Here is a 21606-nt window from a genome sequence, read left to right as displayed (position 1 = left end):
ATGTCATTGTTGTAAATATCTGATTTAAGCAATGCATTTAATAGGACTTCCTAAACAATGTTAATATGTGTTTCCCAAAAGGATTATCTGCATTCTTTAATTAAGATAAAAAGCCCATTCCCTTCATTAAATAGTATCTTCTCATTTTTTTGCTGAGGTATTGTGATGTTTATTTTTATCAAGTAGATGCATCCGTGTATTGGTAGAAACCAAGTTAGTAAACAGAGATATTGCTGGGATTTGTTTTGCAATAAGTCTTTAAATAAATGCGTTCAAGATAAGGCAGGGTATAAAAACCCTTTGACATATTTTCACCTAATGGTTCTTTTGCAAATAGCAATTGCTATACTTATTTATCCCACAGTAACTCATCATAATTTCCCCTTTCTTCCCTCTCCCTCAGTGAATGAAGTAACTGGTCGATTACTTTGCTACCCAGAGCAATCTCATAATTTTCCGAAGAAGGCTTGCCATTATATACAGCACAGCCAGCTGCTGAGTTACAGACATCTCAAGGACCTGTAAAAAGGCCTAGAGATGCCAAGTTCCAGCCAACTGCCACAAGAAACAGGAAGTGAAATTGCCTTCAATGTGACTATAACTGTTTGCACTAAAAGGGAAAACACATCAGCTGCCCAGAAATCTCCATGCCATATAAGTCACGCTAGGCTGGATAGACCTGATGCAAGATAGTGGGCCAATACATGAAAGGCAGTTTCCATCAACTCCCTTGGGAAGTACCTTAAGTTTAGCTGGAGAGAGAGAAATTGGCTGAAGATCCTAGTCTTAAAATACAGATCAGAGCAGTGTTTTGGGTTTGGTGAATAAACGACAGAATTTTGAAGGTAAATTCTTGGCAAAACTGCTATATGCTTAAGTAGAAATAAATGCAAAGATTATTTTTCTCTGTGTAGAAAAGACAAGTATAAGTGTTTTGGCAGCAAGCTAGGAGGAAGGATGTTAGCTCAGTATAGAAAAAAAGACACTTCACATGCAGAAGTCGCTGGCATGCCCACGTAGGACCCAGTAGTGTACTGTTGAGCTAGATGGACCTGTTTCCTGACTCTGTTCACATAAGGCAGCTTCTTATATAAATGCTGAAAACAAAAAGGTAACAGAATCTCACAAACTGCAGCCACCTGCCCCTTTTGAATTCAGGAGCAAAATTCTAGTGTGAGATCAACATAGTCCTAATGGTCTGAGACATCTGAGGACTTTGTAACTTGGGTCTCAATACCATGCATCTGGTGAGCCCTCCAGCAGACCAGCTCTGTCTCCAACCTGCTACAAGGAGCTACTCTTGAAACAAGGTTGCCTTTTCTCATTAAAACCAATAGAAAAATATATTGTATATTGTAATATAGTTTAATATTGCATTATATTTCAACAGCCCTGTTCATTCACAGATTTTGAAACGATAGAAGATTCATGGAGTATGTTCTCTCAGAGCTGTTAAGCTTATTTGATATGGACTGCTAACCATCCTTCCTATTTCAGCATGCCATTTGAAAGTGTTTCATTTTTCCCCCCCTCTTTTTTGGTCAAGGAAAATTGGCAGATCCTCCCCGGTAGGAATTTCCCCACTCCTCCTAGATCAGGGTCTGTTTCAGCCTCCTCCATACCATGTTTACCTTATGGAGCTTGCCCATTAATTCAGACACCAGCTGCAAGTGCCTCTACTGGAACACAGAGCCTTTTTTGTCTGGAATCAACATGTGGTATCAATTTATCATCTCCAACAATGCAACAAGGAATCCACTCTTTTAAAAATAAAGAGAGTTGTGTGATTTAACTCTTAAAAGCTCCCCTCCCCCTTTTCTGCATTTTAAAAATCAGTCTTCATTTTAGGAAGATAAGGTGCAGCTGGTGGATATGTAGTTCCTGCTACATGAGAGCCTGACTCAGTGCACTTAGTTCAGATTTTTGTACCAGTCCATTTGCTATCCCTGAGAAAAGCTACTTGTCTCGCTACAATTGTGATGTTTTGTAGAATAATACTGTTTATTTTCATAAACAGGGTTATATCAATTAGAATCAAGTTGCATCAATTAGAAATCTGAGAGCATAATCCTAACTAACATCACCCAGTGCTGATATAGCCATGCCAATGTATCAATCTTTACCTTTATTTTCAAGCTCTTAGCAAACTATTACCCAGGGTTTAGTACTGATTTATTATATTAGTATCCCATCCTTCTCCAACATTGCTCAGGGTGATGTACACAAGGTTTAAGCACTTTATCCTAAAAACAATCCTGTGAGGTAGGTTGGACCAGTGACGCGCAGTGAGGTCCAAGGCTGGGAAGGCACAGCACGCAGAGCTCCTGGATGACATCACACTGCAAGGCATGCTGGCGGCTACCCAGAAATCCCAGTACCTGTGCAATCATCAGGGAGACTGAGCTGCCACGGTCACAAACTCTAGTCTCTCGGAAAGACTTGGAGAGACTCGTTCTCAGAGAGACTAGAGCTTGTGGCAACTCAGCCTCCCCTGTGATGGCACAATCACTCAAAAACTGGGGGGCAGCATATGCGCTATCACAGGCAGGCCGCGCTGATAGGATAGGGGAGACTCTGCCTCCCCTGACTGCATGTCTCTGGGTTGGACACAGAAATAGCGACTATAACTAAGGCTGTCTGTAGAGATTTATGGTTGAGTTGAAACTTAAACCTGGGCTTTCTTAGGTCAAGCACAATACCACTGTATTTCTACATTCATACTGCTAGTTTTTCAAAGTAGAAATGGTGGCCTCCAAGTCTGTATGCTCTGTCTTGCAGCTCTTTGCCACAAATTGCAAATTGTAGAGCATGGTTTCAGTGGTGATGGACAGACTCTCTGAACGCGGGCTATGTCAGAATGCCAGATGCAAGGGAAGGCACCAGGATGCAGGTCTCTTGTTGTTTTGCATGCTCCCTGGGGCATTTGGTGGACCACTGTGAGATACAGGAAGCTGGACTAGATTGGCCTATGGCCTGATCCAGCGGGGCTCTTCTTATGTTCTTACATGCTCAAGGGTGCTCCATTGTTATTTTTACTGCCTTTAGGAATGAGTCCTGGCACTGAACAGATTCTTGGGCAATTCTGGCAAAAATTAAACTCTACTGACAAGTTGTTTTCTGTACACCAGTAGTCTGTTCAGCCCTGTCTTCTCTTCTGTCCAAAATTCTATCAGTAACAATCTCAGTCTAATCTGTTTGGGACTGAACTGTTTTTTTCAGTATGTGTTTTACCTAAATCTTACTTTTTGGTCAGAAAAAAATTATCATCTTTAGAATTTGGGAGCATAAAAAACACTCTGTATTAATGTCTGTGCCCATGATCTTAAGCCTGCAAGGACACAATTGCCTGAGGGGGGAAAAGAAAGATCCATGTCTAAACATGGCACTCAACTCTTGCCCTATTCCAGCGGGGGAGAATGAATGCCTCTGGGCTTTCAGCCCTTGGGATCATGGCCAGTAAGTTTCACTTTGCATTCCAGCTTTTGTACAAAGAGATTCCTAAAGGGCTACAATTATGCATTTCAACATTTGCTTTTTCACAGCCCTCCTCAGTGAGATTTATAAACAATTCAAGTTGGGAAATCATCTGATGGAAACTGCCTACGCATGGCAAATGCTCCATGTGGCAGTGATCATCCTTACTGTGAGAAGCATTCCTATGCTCCTGCCAGGAATGGCTGGTGATGGTGTGGAGATTCTCCATGAGACAATTCTCTCGGCATGGTAAATAACAACCATAGCAGGGAAAACATGCCATATGGAGGCTATTGCAAGCCTCCTGTAGTGCAGACAAGGTGCTCTTACTGTGGCTAGTTATTTAAGGAACTAGTCAAAATAGTCCCAAGAGAATCTCTTTTGAACACTGAGTGCCTGGAAAACTGAATGCTTTAAAAGGATGTTTCACTGGCTACTTTAAAAAGGAGCAGTATGGAAAAGAACAGCACATGTATTATATTGAGGCTTAGGCTGCAATTCTATCCACACTTTCTGAGAACAAGCCACATCAAACACAACAGGACTTACTATTGCACAGGATATGCATAGGATTGTGTCCTTAGTTGGCAATTTTTTAATCCAATATATTTGTCTTCTTTAACCATATTTTAAATGGAGTGCAATGTTTAAGTACAACTGAGGGTAGGATATTGCTGAAATTGCAAGGGCTCATTATCTGTTATTCACAATTTTTAAATAAAAGCATTTCCCCCAGTATGCATGCAGTCAGTTCAGATGAGGATCTGCATATATTCCTGATTCATGTACATGGAGATGGCAGGTATACTGGAGGTATACCTCCAGCAAGGGGTCGGAGGAGTAAAGGTCTTCTTGGTGGTGGCATCCCAACTGTGGAACTCCCTGCCCAGGTAACTTGCAGTTTAAAAAAAAAGAAAAAAAAGATGAAGGGTCATTTTCAAGGGTCAAGTGCAAATTTCATTTGGAGCAAGGAGATTGTTAGTTTTAACTGGATCTTATGGGCAAGGTTTTTTGGGGGGAAGGGTATCGTTATATATTTTTAATGGTTATTATAGTATTTTTAAAATGTTAATTAGCTTTGGGAGTTTGCTCTGAGAAGAGTTTGAGATGTTCAGGTACCAAACAGGCCAGCAAAAGATGCACAAGTCCAGACACGCTGCAGTCTGGATTGCAGCCCTCAATGAGGTGGCTACTGGTGGTCTCTTTTGGCACAGACAGATGCGCATCCCCATCCATGACCATGAGTTGTGCATGGAGCTAGGTGTGCACAAGTACAGCTGAATCACAGAGCTCTGCCTTGCTCATTTTTAACAACATTTTAAACTGTTTCAACAAATAAACCCACCCTGGCTGAAAATACAGCATCTGGGAATTGGCTGAACACATCCGACTTTCAGTTAGCAGCACAATTTCCAGTTATCCTATAGACAGCCTTCTGCTGACCACAGGAGACCTCTAATAAGTAACATTTGTTTTGCTTTCAGAGAGCATGCTGCTTGCAGTTTGCTTTTTTCCACTGGGGAGGGAAATACAGGGAGAAATGGAACTGTCAATAATCCAAATGTTGTAATTTTAAGAAGTCTAACCACAAACAGGAGAGGAGGGGGAAAGTCTGAGGATTAAAGGGAGAGAAAAAAAATCAGGCACAGCCTCTCATTCAGAGGAAATATACCAAGTGTGCTCTGTTTATGAGGAACTTCATGAGCAGAGATGGCAACAGTTAAACGGCTGTGCGGCGTTTATTTTTCAAATTTAGAAACTGTCTCAGTAGCTTCTTGCCCAGCTGTTTTTGTTCTTGGAAAACTACAGAGAACATTCCATTCCACTCCACCAAACCTGCACTTCCGGCACTCATTGGACATTGGAAGCAACTCTCACAGAGACATTCCCCCCCCACCCCATACCCTATATTCTGGCCAGGCACGACAGCAACTCTTGTTAGTATAAAACAGTACGCATGCAACTGTGACTCCAGTACAAAGGCCTGCCTATGGGTGCTTTGACACGCACAACAGACCTTCTGATGTGCAGACTTCCCAGTGATAACTCTGCATTACTACAAAGAGACCTGCATGGAACTACCAACCATATGGCAGGGAATGGGAAAGCCTTTTAGCATGTGGGAGCCCACTGCATGCATCAAGCTCCTGAACTCAAAGGAAAGGAACCTTTTCTGGAATTCTGCATTCATCTTCAAATTGACTAGGTAAACCAGACTGTCAGTAACAAAAAAATTTAGAAACCTCATGGGTCGGAAATTTATCCATGGACATCTCACCTCTACTTGCAGATGAACTAAATTAGGATATTTTTAGATATTAGATATTTAGATATTTTTAGATATTTTGCCCCAGTTCAGCTCTAGTTTGCAAACATTCCTGGGTTGCCTGATTAACCCTTCTAGATGGCTGTAAGCAAATGCGGAATCATATACAGGAGTTTACTCCTCTGATTCAAAATGGAAATTAAACAGAGGGGATGAACGACAATTATTGGGTTTGTAGCAGTCAGCTCTGGGACACTTCCCCTATGCTCTAGCAACCTTGGGTTCTCTTAGGTCAGGGATGTTGTCAAACTCATTTTATACAGCAGGCTGAAAAGCACTTACGGCCTCTGCTGAGGACCAGAAGTGACATCATTAAGCAGGATCTGATGCCATTAAGCAGGTGCTGACTAGGAACAAACATTTTGTTCTCACATAGCAACGCATTAGCGGCAAATGACAGAAGGGAACATGACCAAATCTTGATCATATTTTCAAGATATGGAGAAGCCCAATTATCAAGTGGAGAGCCCAGTTTCCACATGGCCTGCCGTTTCAGCAGTGCTATTTCTTCCAAGGCATCGCATTGTAGCTCAGCAGCTGAGAGAGGGCCTATGAAGTGATGCCTCAGCAGAAGCAGTGCTGCTGAAAGGACTGCCTAACCTAATTGGGCTCTCTCAGAGTCTCAGCATCTCCATCTCTTACCCTTCCTTTCCAGAGCCTTGGTCAAAGCAGTGCTGCTGAAAGGGCAGCACTCGGTGAGCCCAATTACCATGGGGCCGGATAAAAAGTAAAGATATAAAGGGGGCTTTATGTTTGATGCCCCATCTTAAGCACTGCTGCTGCTAAATCAATGCTGTGGTGACTAACCTTATTTTTATTATTTTTTATTATTTTTTATTAATAAGGCATGGAGAACTCATTGCTTTGCAAGTTCAACCTAAGCTTGCTCAGGAAACTTTGGTGTGGAACCAGTGGTCCTACAATGGAAGTGCTGAGGACTTGCCCATTAGTTTACCAGCAGATGCTGCAGTGAAAAGAGCAGACTGGCAAATTTCTCAAGACAGGGGACGGAAAAGTGATGTCTGCGCAGGTAAGCTTCCCAGAGCCTACCCCATTTCTCAGTGGCTACACAAATGTGACAATACTTGACTCACCAGAACCAGGGGGCATCAACTAAAATTGAGTGTTGGGAGAGTTAGAACAGACAAAAGAAAATATTTCTTTACTCAGCATGTGGTTGGTCTGTGGAACTCCTTGCCGCAGGATGTGGTGATGGCGTCTGGCCTGGATGCATTTAAAAGGATATTGGACAAGTTTCTGGAGGAAAAATCCATTACAGGTTACAAGCCATGATGTGTATGTGCAACCTCCTGATTTAAGAAATGGGCTATGTCAGAATGTCAGATGCAAGGGAGGGCACCAGGATGAGGTCTCTTGTTATCTGGTGTGCTCCCTGGGGCATTTGGTGGGCTGCTGTGAGATACAGGAAGCTGGACTAGATGGGTCTATGGCCTGATCCAGTGGGGCTGTTCTTATGTTCACAGAATGGCCAGGCTCTGCATAGGTAGGCCCTTCATGTGGAAAATTCAAAATCACAGACGTGGTAAGTGGCCATCTGCTTTAGAGATGACCTTATGAATGAAGGGTAGAGTACATAGTGAGAAGCCACGCTATCAGGAATATCCATTTATGAAAACCAAAACCTTATCTTTTATAGCTTCTATTGTGAAACAGGTTTCCTTTACATGTCACAGCCCCATAATGGGAGCTGCTTTTCTGCAGGTTGATCCTGAGGCAGGCCTGTCATATTTAAACCTGTCAACCAGGTGGGTAAAGTCAATCACATGGGTCTTTGCTTCCAAAACTGGTCCTACTTTTTTGAGTAGCAGCTCTCTAGCACAATTGTTTGTAGTATGTGAAGTAAACACAATCAACAGGGTTGAAAGGAATTACTGGAACAAACAGTAAAGGTAAATTGTGGAATATTCATATGTTGCTTTACTAAACCTGAACATTCTTGGCAAGCAAATGTGGGGGTATGTATTTCTATATTTAACTTTCTATGGAGAGTGCAGAGCAATGATGGTTCAATGGCAGCTGGCCTGAGCCCTCAAACCAATAGTGAGAAGAGAGTGATGATTCTAAAGATTCTATTCCTATTCTAAAATCACTATTCCTTGCATTTTCTTCACAGCTATTACTATAGTTTGCATATCTGGATTGGAATAAGCCTCTTGTGGTATAAAATGAATGTGTTACTACTGCTTCACTATATTCCATCCTAGAAATACTATTTTTATGTGAAAGGTCACAAGGCTGAGTCAATGCTATCCTTCTGTTATGAATCTACCCATTTTACTGAGATCACTAAGTCTGGGAAATTGTGACTCAACTTGCTATTTTATAACAGGAAATGCTGTATATTAGTGACCAGGGAACAAACACTACAACTAATCAAACCAGCATGTTCAACTTCAAAGAGCCTGGTCCTGAATTTTTCACTTGTGCAAAGAGTGGTCTCCATGTGCTGCATCAGACATAGCTGTGTGAAAGATTTTCTTTTTGCATAGCTACGTATGAACTGTTGTGCCTTGTGACAGGGCTACAAACTAGGAACTTGCTTTTCCAAAAAAAATTATACAGTAGCTTATCAGAAAAGTACCTCATTTCTTCATGACAGGATCATGGCTGCTTCTCACCTACAAATACACCAATTTTAGGTTTCTCACACATTGCAAGAAAAAAAGAAGATTTTACGTAAATCCCATGGATTTACAGTAGCAGTACTGGAGCACGTGCTTATCCCTTCCTCAATGAATCCACCATCTTTAAGATTATTTCCTCCAAGAGCTTACCCTGAAATGCTAATTCAGCAAAAGGTTACAATTTGTAGGCTGCATTAATCAGAAACCTGGAGCTAAAACAATTAACTTTCATATCTGGGGACTTGATACAGCTAGCATGTGCCTGATTAGAAAAAATATATATTGTAAAACTACTGTGTTTTAGCAGGTCTGTGCAGGCCCTTTAGCAATTTGCATAACATAATAGCCCTTCTAGCCAGAGGCTTGAGGCCACCTTCTGGATTGCCTTGGATTTTTCTATTATGAATACTAATCTGAAACAGGAACCCCTGTTCCATGCTATTTAAAACATGTAATTAGTTATCAGTGTGCAGGGCAGATAATCTGATTTAAAAAAACATGGAATTTAAAATATGATACATTCCAGTTGCCAACAGAAAAAGAACACTTCAGCTTAACAACTTTCATCCTTTCATAAGGAAAAAAAATAGCTACCATTTGATTTTCTTTCTTAAAATCATGGGTCTTTTGTACAGTCAGAAGTCTGTTTTACATAAGTTACTGACTCCAGAAGAAATAGCCACAAACTAACACACTTGGTGTTAAATTTGGTGTTAAAACAAAGAAACAGAACCAAGTGTCACTACCTTTTGACTTTATCTTCATGATGTTTTGGATTTTTCCATCTCACATTAATCCCTGCTCAAACACAACTATATTTAGAGGAAATGTCTTGAAACAGATAACCCATGATAACATCATTTTTTTTAAACACAACACACTCACATATACATCAAATGGTAAAAATGGAGACTTACAGCCCAATCCCAAGCTCCCATGGTGCGCGGCTGCGGTGGCACTGAAAACGGCTACCGCTGCATTCTGCATGTCGATCGCAGCCACAGGCGGCACCTTGGAAGAAGGGGACTTTTGTCTCCTTTTTCTGGGTAAGGGACATAGCCCTGCAATGGGGCTACTAAATTCACCACTGACTAAACGGTGGGTGGTGAAGAAAGAGCGTTTGTGTCAGGCGAATGCGTAGGATCCAGTGGAGCACCTCCCCCTTGCATGCCTCCTGCCTGCCCTTTCTCTGTCTCCTCCCCACCCCTGCTTTCCTAACTGTGGCTTGGCGGTCTGTGTGACTGCCAAGTGGCAGAGGCTGGGCACCTGCATGGGTGCTGGCCTGGCGTTAGGCCTCACAAACATGCCTTACGGCATGTTTGCAACAGTGTGTGCCTGCGGTAAGCGGGCACGTCAAGCCCAAGATTGGACTCTTACCCAGTTGGGGCCTGGATCCAGTGTGGGGCAGCCAACATGAGTCCTTGTGTTTGCCCAGTCTCCTCCTGAGTAGTCGCAAACAAACAAGCTTTGTGGCACATTCACAACACTCCTAGGCCAGCACAAGGAACTTGCGCCAGCCGAAGACAACATCAAGATTGTGCCCTAAGTCTTCTAACAATGTTGTCTGACATTACTAGGGGTGGCTATTTGGACCTCTATTCCACCCACTCAACTCCCCATCAGAATTTTTTCCTGATCCATTCTATAGATTCTTGTCATAATGTTCTGAATTAGAGCCATAGCCCCTAACAATATCAGAAGAACCTCTTCAAGAAACTATGAAGCATTATTCAGCCATGCTAGTGCCTGAATACATGTTTCATCCAGAATAGACTCCTATTCACCTTAGATCTAAGTAAAACAACCATTGATACAAGGATGCTGGAAAAGAGGCTGTGCCCAGACAGAGAAGAGTTTGATTTATTTTGGTCTATATGACCTATTATAACCCTAAAGGCTCAGAAGAACAGATTAAAACAGGACATCACGGCTTTATTGCCATTTTCAAAGAGACGGAGCCATGTTGGGCCTGTGGAGCAAAGGAGTTCTCAGATGGCTTTCAATATGGACTTTCTAAACGAACTCTCATTTAGAAACAGTAGTGAAAGATTTGTTTCACCACAAAAGACAGAATATGTTTCAAGCAAAAGTTGTCAAATCCTCTATGAATCACCCTTCTTAATTTAAAAAGCAGGACAGTTCTGTGGCGTCCACTGATTGTGTAATGCTGGAAGATACAAGAAAAAAAATGAGAAGTCAAAGAAATCACATTTCCATTGGAAAATTTCCAATTTTCCAAAAGTGAAAGTGGAGCGAATACGCTCCACTTCTGCAAAACAGGAAGTGGAGCATGATCGCTCCACTTTCACTTTTAGAAGGCCGGGGAGCCCTGCAGATGCTCACGCAGGGCTCCCCGCACCCCTGACAGGCTGCTGCAGGGACTGATGAGATATCCCAGTCCCTTTAGTCCCCCTTGGGGATGCCATTCTGGGGATCGCGTTGCTGCCTTGCCCCCAGCCCCCACTGCCTCCATTCCCTCCCCTGCAAGGACTTACTGCGGTTCTCAAACTTCCTGAAAGTTTGAAAACCACAGCATTATTTTGAAGAGCAGCTGGAACAGCTGCACCCTGGTAGCCTCAACAGGTCTACTTGGAACTAGACCAGTTCAATGGCTGGTGCACAACAGAGTAGCCCCATGCAGGGCTTTTAGGTGCAGGAGCGGAGGATAGGATGTGGCCACAGACTCTGCTACCACCGCTGACTCTGTCCCAGGCCTTCCCCTCAGTTTCACCCTCTTCTCACCTTCCTCTGCACCGTGGAATGCTTCTCTGCCACTCGGCAGGGAACTGACTGTGAATGGCTCCTGAGACTCCAAAGACCAGTGCAGAGGCCCTGCATCTACCTGTGCTGGTCTCCCCTCCAGTGCATTCATTGTTTTGGTCACCACGATGTGCCTTATGGGACATTTGCAATGGCAAACTCCCAGTCAGAGCACAGGAGACTGGTGTGTGCCCAGGATAGGTTTGGGCTGTTAGTCTCACTGGATACAACAGGGTTTACTCACAGGAAAGTGTGTAGGAAAGTATAGGACTGCAGCCTCAGAGCTCATATAGATGACCAAACTACCCTGGTATGATTGCTCTGCTCCTGTATCATCCCATCAAGTTATAACAGGGATTTACATCAGGTGCAGATGTGAAGGTACATGATGACCTGTATGTGCTCTTTCTCCTAGAGAAAGTAAGGCTTTCAGGAATAATGCTCAAGCTTTCTATAAACAAAGTTTTTAAAAGTGCACAAACTAATCTCTGGAACATTATAGCTTTTAAATGTTTTAGCTGGGATTATAACATTATTGTTTTATATATATATATATATATATATATATATATATATATAGTAAGGCCAGAATGGAGAGTGGTTTGATGAATAATGTTCAGGACATGTTCCCCTTCTACCCAACTCTGACAACCGTGTAGATAAATAAATCAGATGTTTAGTTTCACAGGGGGATAATCTGACAAAGGCTCTTCAAAAAGATAGACCAATGTTACTTTTCAAATATAAAAAGTTATCTGGCGATTCAAAACACAAAACTTTTTTTAAAATAAATGTGAAATAATAAACTCTCATGTAAAAAAAGTTGAGGATATTATCTGCAAAGAGATGAACTAATTAATGAACAATTTCAGATATAGAACTAGATCTTTATGTTTCAAATGAGGTCTCATAAGCATGAAAATCTGTGCCCTGCTTAACAGTGTGTTATTCCAGATGCACTGGTATTCACAAGATACCTATTGATGGGATTCTTGCTGGGGCATTACAACAGTGCTTGGTCACATGGGTAAGTCTTGCTTGCAGACAATCCTATGAATTGTAGCTCCACAAGTGGCTGGGTCAGGCTGGAACTGAGGGTTTGCAAGCCTAGACTAAGAAAGTATCTTTCCCAAGTCAGGTCTCTGAAGTCAGCTATTAGACTAAGAGGTTGCAACAGCAATTTACGTGCAGAAAGTGCTGTCCTATCAACCAGGCAAGAACAGAAAGCTTGGTTCCTGGTGTTTAAACTACCCTGTCAATCCTGAAGGCCACGTAATGCCTGTCAATTGTATCTCATCCTAAAGCACATACAGCCCCAGGTAGATTTAAGAGTGCAATTCCAAACACTCTTACTGGGGAGTAAACCCCATAGCACTCAGTGGGACTTGCTTCTGTCTAAGCATATACAGGTTGAGACTCATTTGCAAGGGTTCCGTTCCTTAGACCTCCGTGATTAAAAAAATTCGCGAAGATCTAAACCGGAACCAGAAATGACTTTTTTTTAATTTTACGCAAATTGCGTAAATTTACGCAATTTGCATAAGTACATTCGTAAGTTACCCAAATAACGTTAGATTCTACCATTTGGATACACAAATTAACTAAGATACATACGCAAACAGCAATTAACATACTCAAATAGCGCTGCAGCCTAAACCAATGTTCTGGCAGCCTATAGAAATTTACCTATAGAAATAGGAACCACCCAGGACAAAGAAAGAGGACTACAGACAGGTGCAAAATCACCTATAGAAATTTGCCTATAGAAATAGGAACCACCCAGGACAAAGAAAGAGGACTACAGACAGGTGCAAAATCACCTATAGAAATTTGCCTATAGAAATAGGAACCACCCAGGACAATGGGACTTACTTCTGGTAGACATGTATAGGATTGGGTTCACAGTGAGGCAGGTCATTACTGCTCTCATTTTGCACATGGAACACAGAGGCTGAGAAACAGCACTTGCTCAAGAGCTTCCAGCATGTTCATAGGTGAGCTATGCAACACACTTGATGTTACACCACACTGGTTCCTATAACTGGGTCATTCCAAACGGCTGGACATCAATGAGAACTTGTCAAGCTGGCAAATCACTAGCCCCAGAAGCCCTTAAGAGAAAGAGAGACCAATGAATCATAAAATACTTGTTTTGTTCCTTGGGAGGAATAGCTTGAGATTTTTCTCTAAGTACTGTCTCATTTATAAGGTTAACAAGTCAGCTGCTTCAGATTGTGAATTGAAGGCCTTCGTAATAACTGAAACACAATGACCCTAGACAAGCCAACTCGGTTTAGTTGCTTCTCTCCTATGCCAAATAAAGAGAGAGAGAGAAAAACAGACAGAAACATACCGAGGACAAGTTTTCATGTGGTAAAAGTTTGTCTGGGCTGTACCATTTCAGACTGCAGATGGAGGCTCACATGATGATAGAATGGTTTTTCATTTAAAAAATAATGCCTGTACTTATGAAACTAGTTGTCAGACCTAGGCATCTCCAAGACATACTATATGTAAGGATTTTTGGTTTGTTTGGAAGAATATTCAGTCATGAGAGCCCACATCAAATTTGCTACTGAAGTGTGGGCCATGACTACATGATATGGGAGCTCCATGTTTGGAGATCCCAGTGTCTTCCCCCCCCTAAAATGCTGGAAAATGAGGGTGCCCAACGGACTGGAGCTATGTGTGGGTAATGCTGGTTTAATCCCATACCCCAGGTACCTTCCCTGATTTGAAATTACCTTCCCAGCCCTTGACGCTGCATTTTGTGCCTGTACATTTTCCTCTCTGTGGTTAGTTCTGGAAGGATTTCATGTTGGGGCTGGAGCAAGAAGGGTTAAACCCCCTTCTCCCTATCCAACAGCCCAATCCAACGTGGGTTCCCTTTTTGTTTTCAAAAACAGAACAGTTAGAAAAGGTGTCCAAATACAAAGCTTTTGGGTCATTACTACTTTGGCCCTGAGAAGTTGGCCTAGGAGACAACTCCTGGCTTTCATCAGAGCCTTTATGAGGTTATTTGGAGACTGCCACATACAGGACTTAAAGAAACCAATGTACTAACAAAGAAAAATGGGGGGATTGCTCCCTCTGCAGCTTTTAGTTTCTTGCAGCTGGAGCAGCTGCCATCTTTGTCAGCTGTTTTCTCAAGAGGTCTGCCTGTGTTTACGAGCGAGTGAACGAGCTTAACCAACACTGTTAGAAACTATTCTTTCCCTCCCCACAGCAGTGAGTTCACCCTAAGTTGGCTGATTCAAAACAGCTAATCTCCTTTCAGAGACAAGCATAACATTCTTCTGCATACCACTGTTTCTCCCCCCCCCCCCAATGCCAGGTCTCATGTAAAGGGGAGACAGGGGCATTCCCCCTGGGGCACACTATATGCACACTTCCCTCCCATTGTTGCACAAAGAACTGGATGTGTGGAGAGAGAGTTCACACACCACTCATACTTCTGCCCTTGACACTTCTATGGAATGCATAAAGCAGTCAGTGGTCCACACGGTCTCGCATGACTTAATAACCAGTCATTATTTGTGGTCACCACCTGCTCCTTCTCTTCCCTCTGAGTCCTCAGAAATGCCAGAAGTCCTTCAGAGAACCCAGGAAAGGGATCCCAGTTCACGATGGGCTTTGTAGGAAACAGCAGCAAGAAAAATTCCCTATTTCTACAAAAACACTGCACTGAAGTCCATCTTCTGTCCCAAATCTTCTGGCAAGAGCAGTGGACTTACTGCATGTCATGTCTGGAGTGGTGGAAGGCCATTCATTGCTCCCCCAGTGCTTGGAGCTGCAAAGCAAGAGTTTCTCAAAGCTTGTATTTTTTGCAAAACTCTAGCAAGAAGTGAATAATCCCAGCTCTGCCAAGCTCTGGGCATTTAATGGAGCAACTGGGGAAGGGGGCTTGGTGCTGAACAACCTGGGAAAGGGCAGTCACCATGGTGACTGAACATGTGGAGCCCCAAAAGCAATTCTGTATTTGTCATGTCTCTTCATTCCAGAATCTGGTCCAAGCATTACCAGTTTATAATGTGGGAAATCTTTGTTTTGTCTATCATATAACCTCATTTTGTCTGGGTAAACTGAGTTTAAGGCACTATATGGCAGAGACTGAGAATATAACGGTATTACTGCATTAAGCCTAACATGCACTTCCAAAACTTTATTAATTTAAGACAATCTGTGTTGAAGCAAGTTGTCCTCAGTGGCTTCAACATGACTCCTGAAGGAAATCCCTGTTTTGGAGATCACACCCTCTGGTTCATGATGGGATTATCTCTTCACTCTCCCTTCTCTCTAGGCATCTGCATTAACCATACTATGTTCCTTTACTTAATGCAGTCTTAGTCTTGTTGGAAGAAAAACTAGAATACATGAGCCCTTCTAATTCAAAGGTATTCAGCAAAGGATGAGAAGGAAAGAAAAAGGGGCAACAGCTACTCAGACTCTGCCAAGAAGATTCTGCTTAGCAAACTGTGCATGTCAAGAGGCAAGACTTGGTGGCTCCAAATTCAATGGCCTTGCAGGAAAGGTTATCTCTACATTTATTCTACAGCCTAATTTCAACTAGATACATTTTTGGTACTATGCTATTGGTTCTCCACATCCCTTTCATTAAGAGCTTCTATATTTTCTTTACATCCTGCAACTCCTTTCAGTTCACCTCCAGCGTGGATTTGCATGTCAAGTAGATGTAGAGTAAAACAGGTTTGTTGACCACGTGCCAAAATAATCTACATGGTGAGAAGGAATCACTGACAATCAGAATGCCATAAAATGGCTCAGCAGCATACAGCTTCCTTCACCTTGTGTGGCATCTTGGCAGGTGAACAGAAACGTCTTTCTTTAGCTCCCTATCCTCTGAACCAAGTCGTTATTTTAATTTGATATGATGCTAGTTGTGGTAACAGATGACAAGAAACAGAGCTACTGCAGAGCAAGAGGGTCATTTCTCAGAGTCTCACTGATAGAGCTTGCATAGTTGAAACTGCAACTGTATCGAAGAAAGAAAGAAAGAAAGAAAGAAAGAAAGAAAGAAAGAAAGAAAGAAAGAAAGAAAGAAAGAAAGAACCATCCTATGTGTTGTTAGTCAGAAGTAAGTCCTGTCAAATTTAGTGGAACCTACAGGTAAGTGTCTATAGGATTGTAGCCTGTATGCACACAGACTAAGGGCGCAATCCTAACCAATTTTCCAGCACTGACCTAGTTGCAATGCAGGCCCAAGGTAAGGTGACAAACGTGGCCTTATCTTGAGGAGGCCTCCTTGACTGCCTCTCCACTGCAGGATGCAGTGCACACTCCACTGGCACAGCTATGTCAGTGCTGGAAAGTTGGTTACGATTGTGCCCTAAGGGACTTGCCGGAAGATTATAATTATTTTAAAAACGTAAGAAACACTTGCTGAATCAGGACAAAGGCCCATCTATTCCAGCATCTTGTTTCCCCACAGCAGCCCACATTTGGGAAGTCCTCAAGCCACAAAGAATGACATACCTCTCTCCCGCAACTGCTCTCCTGTAACCAGTGGCATCACTAGGGTTTGCATCACCTGGTGCAGGAGGCCAGCACATCACCCCCATGATAGACATTCTCCCATGCAGTGGGCAGGGCAGCGCCCATGGGCAGTGAGCGTGGTGACACATCATCAACCTGGCCCTGCATCATTAAAACTGCACCTTTAAATGACAATACCATACACACACCCTAAATGTACTTATGTATTTAGTTCTGCAAAAATGAATGGAAACAAATACACAAACAGTGCAACACTTACTGAACATCTTAACTTACTTCTTTAAAAATGAGGAAGAACAAATAAAATACACAAACACTGCAACAGTTGGTGAATAGCTTCAGAGGCATCACTAGGGTTTCACCACCCGATGCAACAGCTGATTGCATCACCTCCTCCCAAAGTAGACTATACGGAATACATTGCAATATCATATGCACAGACTAAATGTAGTGGCATCACTAGGGTTGGTGTAACCTCCATTTATTTATACATTTATTTTAATGTAGAATAGGAGAGGTTACTCAACAAATCAGTAAACAAAAAACCACTCACACCACTGAATAAGATTTCTAGTAAGAGCTCTGAGTCATGAAAATGAGAGCTGAAACATACCAACACCTCATTGGTTTCCTGCTGTGTCATATTAACACTTCATTGGCTCTTGGTTTGATTGGTCAGTTTTGAGTTAAAGAAATCCACTTTGTGTCATATAAGGCAGCTGTATTTTCCTTTTTCTGGTTTTTTGGCTATACCTTTAGATAGAATAGAGATATTCCATGCAGTTTGCTTCATTGCATTAAGCATTAAATTCCACATTGAATGATATATAACATGATAGTATTCAAAAATACATAGATTTTACAATTGTGGCCAGTAGTGGTATCACACCGCCCCGTGTGTATTACCCAGCGTGACCCACATCCAACCTAGTGATGCCACTGCTTGCAAATGGTATTCAGATGTATACCACCACTAAACGCGACAGTGGCACATAACCATCAAGAGACCATGAATTTGTCCATCATGGAGCCATGTAAGCTAGCGGCGACCACCACATCTTATCTCAACAAAAACTATGTGAGTGCGTACCCCCTTTTGTCCATCCTAAATCTCCCAACAATCAGTTTCATAGGATGGCCCCTGATTTTAGAATTGTGAGACAGGGTGAAAAACCTCTCTCTCCCTTGCAACCTCTCTCTCTCTACATCATACATAATTTTATAATTCTCAGTTATGTTTCCCTTAGTTGTCCTTTTCCAAGTTAAAAAGCCTGAAACACTGTAGCTTTGCCTCCCTAGGCCGGCATTCCTTTCATCATTTTGCCTGCTCTCTTTTGCTTTGCTCCACCGGATGAAGAGCCTCCATTTCCAGCGGCTTCTCTTGATTCTATGATGACCTTTGGATCACCTTAGAATCGAGTAGCCCCACTGTGGGGCTCCTCGCTTTACCTGGGGGATGGGGACAAAAGTTCTCTTCTCCCAAGAAGCCGGCGGTGGCTGCCTGGAGCATGCAGGATGCGCCAGTAGCCATTTTTGGCACCACTGCAGGCCCATGTGCTGGGCAGTTCAGGATTGGGCTGTCAGTCTCATTCTTCTATATAATTAATAATTCTATTTTTAATTTCCTTCAGTTCTGTTGGAAGTACCAAGATCCAGGTCTGCAGAGCTTGCGTCCCGAGTACACTTCTGTACTGCAGCGAGTCATGGACTCTTCGCTCACAACAGGAGAGGAAACTGAACGCTTTCCACATGCGCTGCTTCTTACGCATCCTCGGCATCGCCTGGCAGGACAACGTTCCAAACAACACAGTCCTGGAACGAGCTGGAATCCTCAGCATGTATGCACTGCTGAAACAGAGACGCCTGCGTTGGCTCAGTCATGTCATGAGAATGGGCGATGGCCGGATCCCAAAGGATCTCCTCTGTGGAAAACTTGTGCAGGGAAAGCGCCCTACAGGTAGACCGCAGCTGCGATACAAGGACATCTGCAAGAGGGATCTGAAGGCCTTAGGAATGGACCTCAACAGGTGGGAAACCGTCGCCTCTGAGCGGCCCGCTTGGAGGCAGGCTGTGCAGCATGGCCTCTTCCAGTTTGAAGAGACACTTGGCCAACAGACTGAGGCAAAGAAGGAAGGCCCATAGCCAGGGAGACAGACCAGGGACACACTACACTTGCTCCCAGTGTGGAAGGGATTGTCACTCCCGAATCGGCCTTTTCAGCCACACTAGATGCTGTGCCAGAATCACCATTCAGAGCGCGATACCATAGTCTTTCGAGACTGAAGGTTGCCAACTAACTGTTGGAAGAGACATTAAGCTGGCCTGTAACTTTCTGCTAATGTTTTATTGTCCCATATAAGTCTATACATCAAGTAGAATGGCCTGAAACCGCCTGCATCTTTTCTTAAATATTGGTTTATGTTGGTTACCTTCTAGTTCTCTGGCAATGAAGCTAATTTAAAAGATGAGTTAAATATTTTTGTTAGTAGATCAGGATTTTCACATTTGAGATCCTTAAGAACTCTTGCATCAATGCCCTCTGGACCCAGTGACATGTTGATTTTTAAATTGTCAGAATGCTCTATAACCCAATTTCTTTCTATTCCATTTCTACTTGACACAGTTCTTTAAACTCCCTCCTTGAGAAGGTCAGTTCAGTCACAGTATCTGAACTATACCCTCTGTCGCCTTTTACTCTAGTTCAGAGTATTTTCACTTGCATACCCCTTGGCAACCCATTTCCATAAATTGTATGCCTCATATTAGCAAAATGTTTGTAATTATTTTTTGCCTGGCCCACAAGTGTACACATTTGGTCCCTGTTGTGTACATGCAACACTGGGCAGGAATGCCTTAATATAGATGCTGTTATTTCAAATTTGTATGTTTTCAACTACTAATCCATATCTGATAATACATGAACTGATGACCAGAAACTAGAAGCTACTGGGGCTTTTGCAGCCAGCTAGCTGCCTTCATTCCTATCTTGCCAGCCCTGCAAGACATTCTAATACAGACATGCATTTTTCTACCATTATTCAATTCTTTTTCAAGTACCCCAAAGGTCCTGGCAAGTACCCCTGGGGTACATGTATCCCAGGTTGGAAACCACCACTCTAGTTGACCAGCTGTCCTGCCCTACCAATTGCTCCTTCTCAAATTGTGCCCTTTCTGTTTCTGCACAATCAAGAACATTTTCACCTTCAATCCTTAGAACCATATGCTGCCCAGCTCCTGTCAGCTTTCTCTGGGAGGTACATTTAAAAGCTTCTCTACAAACTTTATGGATGTTACACACCAGCTGTATGGTTTTGTTTCAGTTCAAGTGGAGCCCCTCCATTTTGTACAGACTTGGCTTGGCTCGACCCAAGGCATTTCCCAATGCCTAACAAACCAAACAACTAAACCTCTCCTCCTGACACCACCCTCTCGTCCACAAGACTCCTCAGCTCTGGCTACCTAGGTGGCCCTGCACATAGAATAGGGAATATTTCTGAAATGCTATGAAGCTCCTGGTCTTCAGCATCCTAAATTTGTTTCCAGGAATGCCTGACTATATTTCTCAATGTCCTTGTTCCTGACATGCTTCATGACTGCTGCCTCCATCCTAACACTGTCTATCAGCCTATCTATACAACATATGATGTCTGCAACTGTTGTATGAGTCAGGCACTAAGGGGTCTACATGCTCATCACAAACCCATTTCTCTATGTTTCTAATGATCAAATCACCCACTGCCAGGAGTTTTCCTCTCACAAAGGATTGTCTTTGGCCCAAGAGGATATGGGTTTATCATCCAAGGAATGGGCAGAAGGAAATATAGCTATGGCACGAAAACAACTGCAGAGAATATCTTTTTGCTCTTTTTTGGCATTAAAAGATTAGAACAGTGTTTCTCAAATTGTGGGTCAGGACCCACTAGGTGGGTCATGAGCCAATTCCAGGTGGGTTTCATATTCATTTAAATATTTTATGTTTAATCTATTAGACGATGCTACCATGGTATGTGACTGCATCTGGGGAAATGTTACAGACCTGTACTTTTAACAAGCTACTATGTATATTCTTTTAACAAGGATAGTAAATGGGACTTACTCCTGGGTAAGTGTGGGTAGGATTGAAGCCTAGGATTGTTAAAAATTTTCCTGCTTGATGATGTCACTTTCGGTCATGACATCACTTCTAGTGGGTCCTGACAGATTCTCATTCTAAAAAGTCGGTCCTGGTGCTAAATGTGTGAGAACCACTGGATGAGAAGATAATATCCCAGCTTTTCACCATGAAAGAGATTGCACTGATTTACACCATGAGTGCCACTAGAGTGCTGTGGCTAGACCAGTGCAGTTCTTCCAGTCACGTATGCAAATCATTACCTGGCATGGTTTGCAAGGAGCAGAGAACTAATTTTCAACTGGCAATAAAACACGAAAGCTTGAAGGGCAATAAATGTTCCAGCTATTTGATGTATGAATGGGGGCTGGGTATTCTCATCCAGAATGGAACCTGCTTCTAAACTAGCCCAGACTGTCAAATATACTTGAAGAAATTAAACATGGCAAAGAGAGAAAAGATTCAAAACTTTTCACTCATTATTAAAGGTCTGATATTCTGAGGTTTTTCCACCCAAAAGAAAGGTGATAACCAATGAGTGCAGTATGTGATGTCACTATCTTTCTTATGGTAAGGATAGCCATGCATGTTTTAAAAGCACTTCCAGTTTTCAGCAAAAACCGGAAGTGTTTTTTAAACACTTCAGGGGACTTTCTGAAACCTGCACAGGCAGCGTGCAGACTCGGATCTCAAGGGGTCTCGGATAGATGCGACTGGAGAACATCCCTGGTCATGTCTGGGAACTGAGGTCTGGGAGCTGAGGTGATGCTCTGCCT

General features: G+C 42.7%; 1 protein-coding gene across 1 annotated transcript in view; it reads right to left on the bottom strand.

Moving 5' to 3' along the window:
• FOXO3 (forkhead box O3) overlaps nucleotides 1-21606 on the bottom strand; it is a 125484-nt gene that overhangs the window by 18086 nt on the left and 85792 nt on the right. The gene's annotated exons all lie outside the window — the stretch shown is intronic.

This window comes from Tiliqua scincoides, chromosome 1, assembly GCF_035046505.1.
Source record: "Tiliqua scincoides isolate rTilSci1 chromosome 1, rTilSci1.hap2, whole genome shotgun sequence".
NCBI classification, from domain to species: domain Eukaryota; kingdom Metazoa; phylum Chordata; class Lepidosauria; order Squamata; family Scincidae; genus Tiliqua; species Tiliqua scincoides.
Note: the sequence above shows the minus strand (reverse complement) of the source record. Positions and strands in the feature narration are given on the sequence as shown.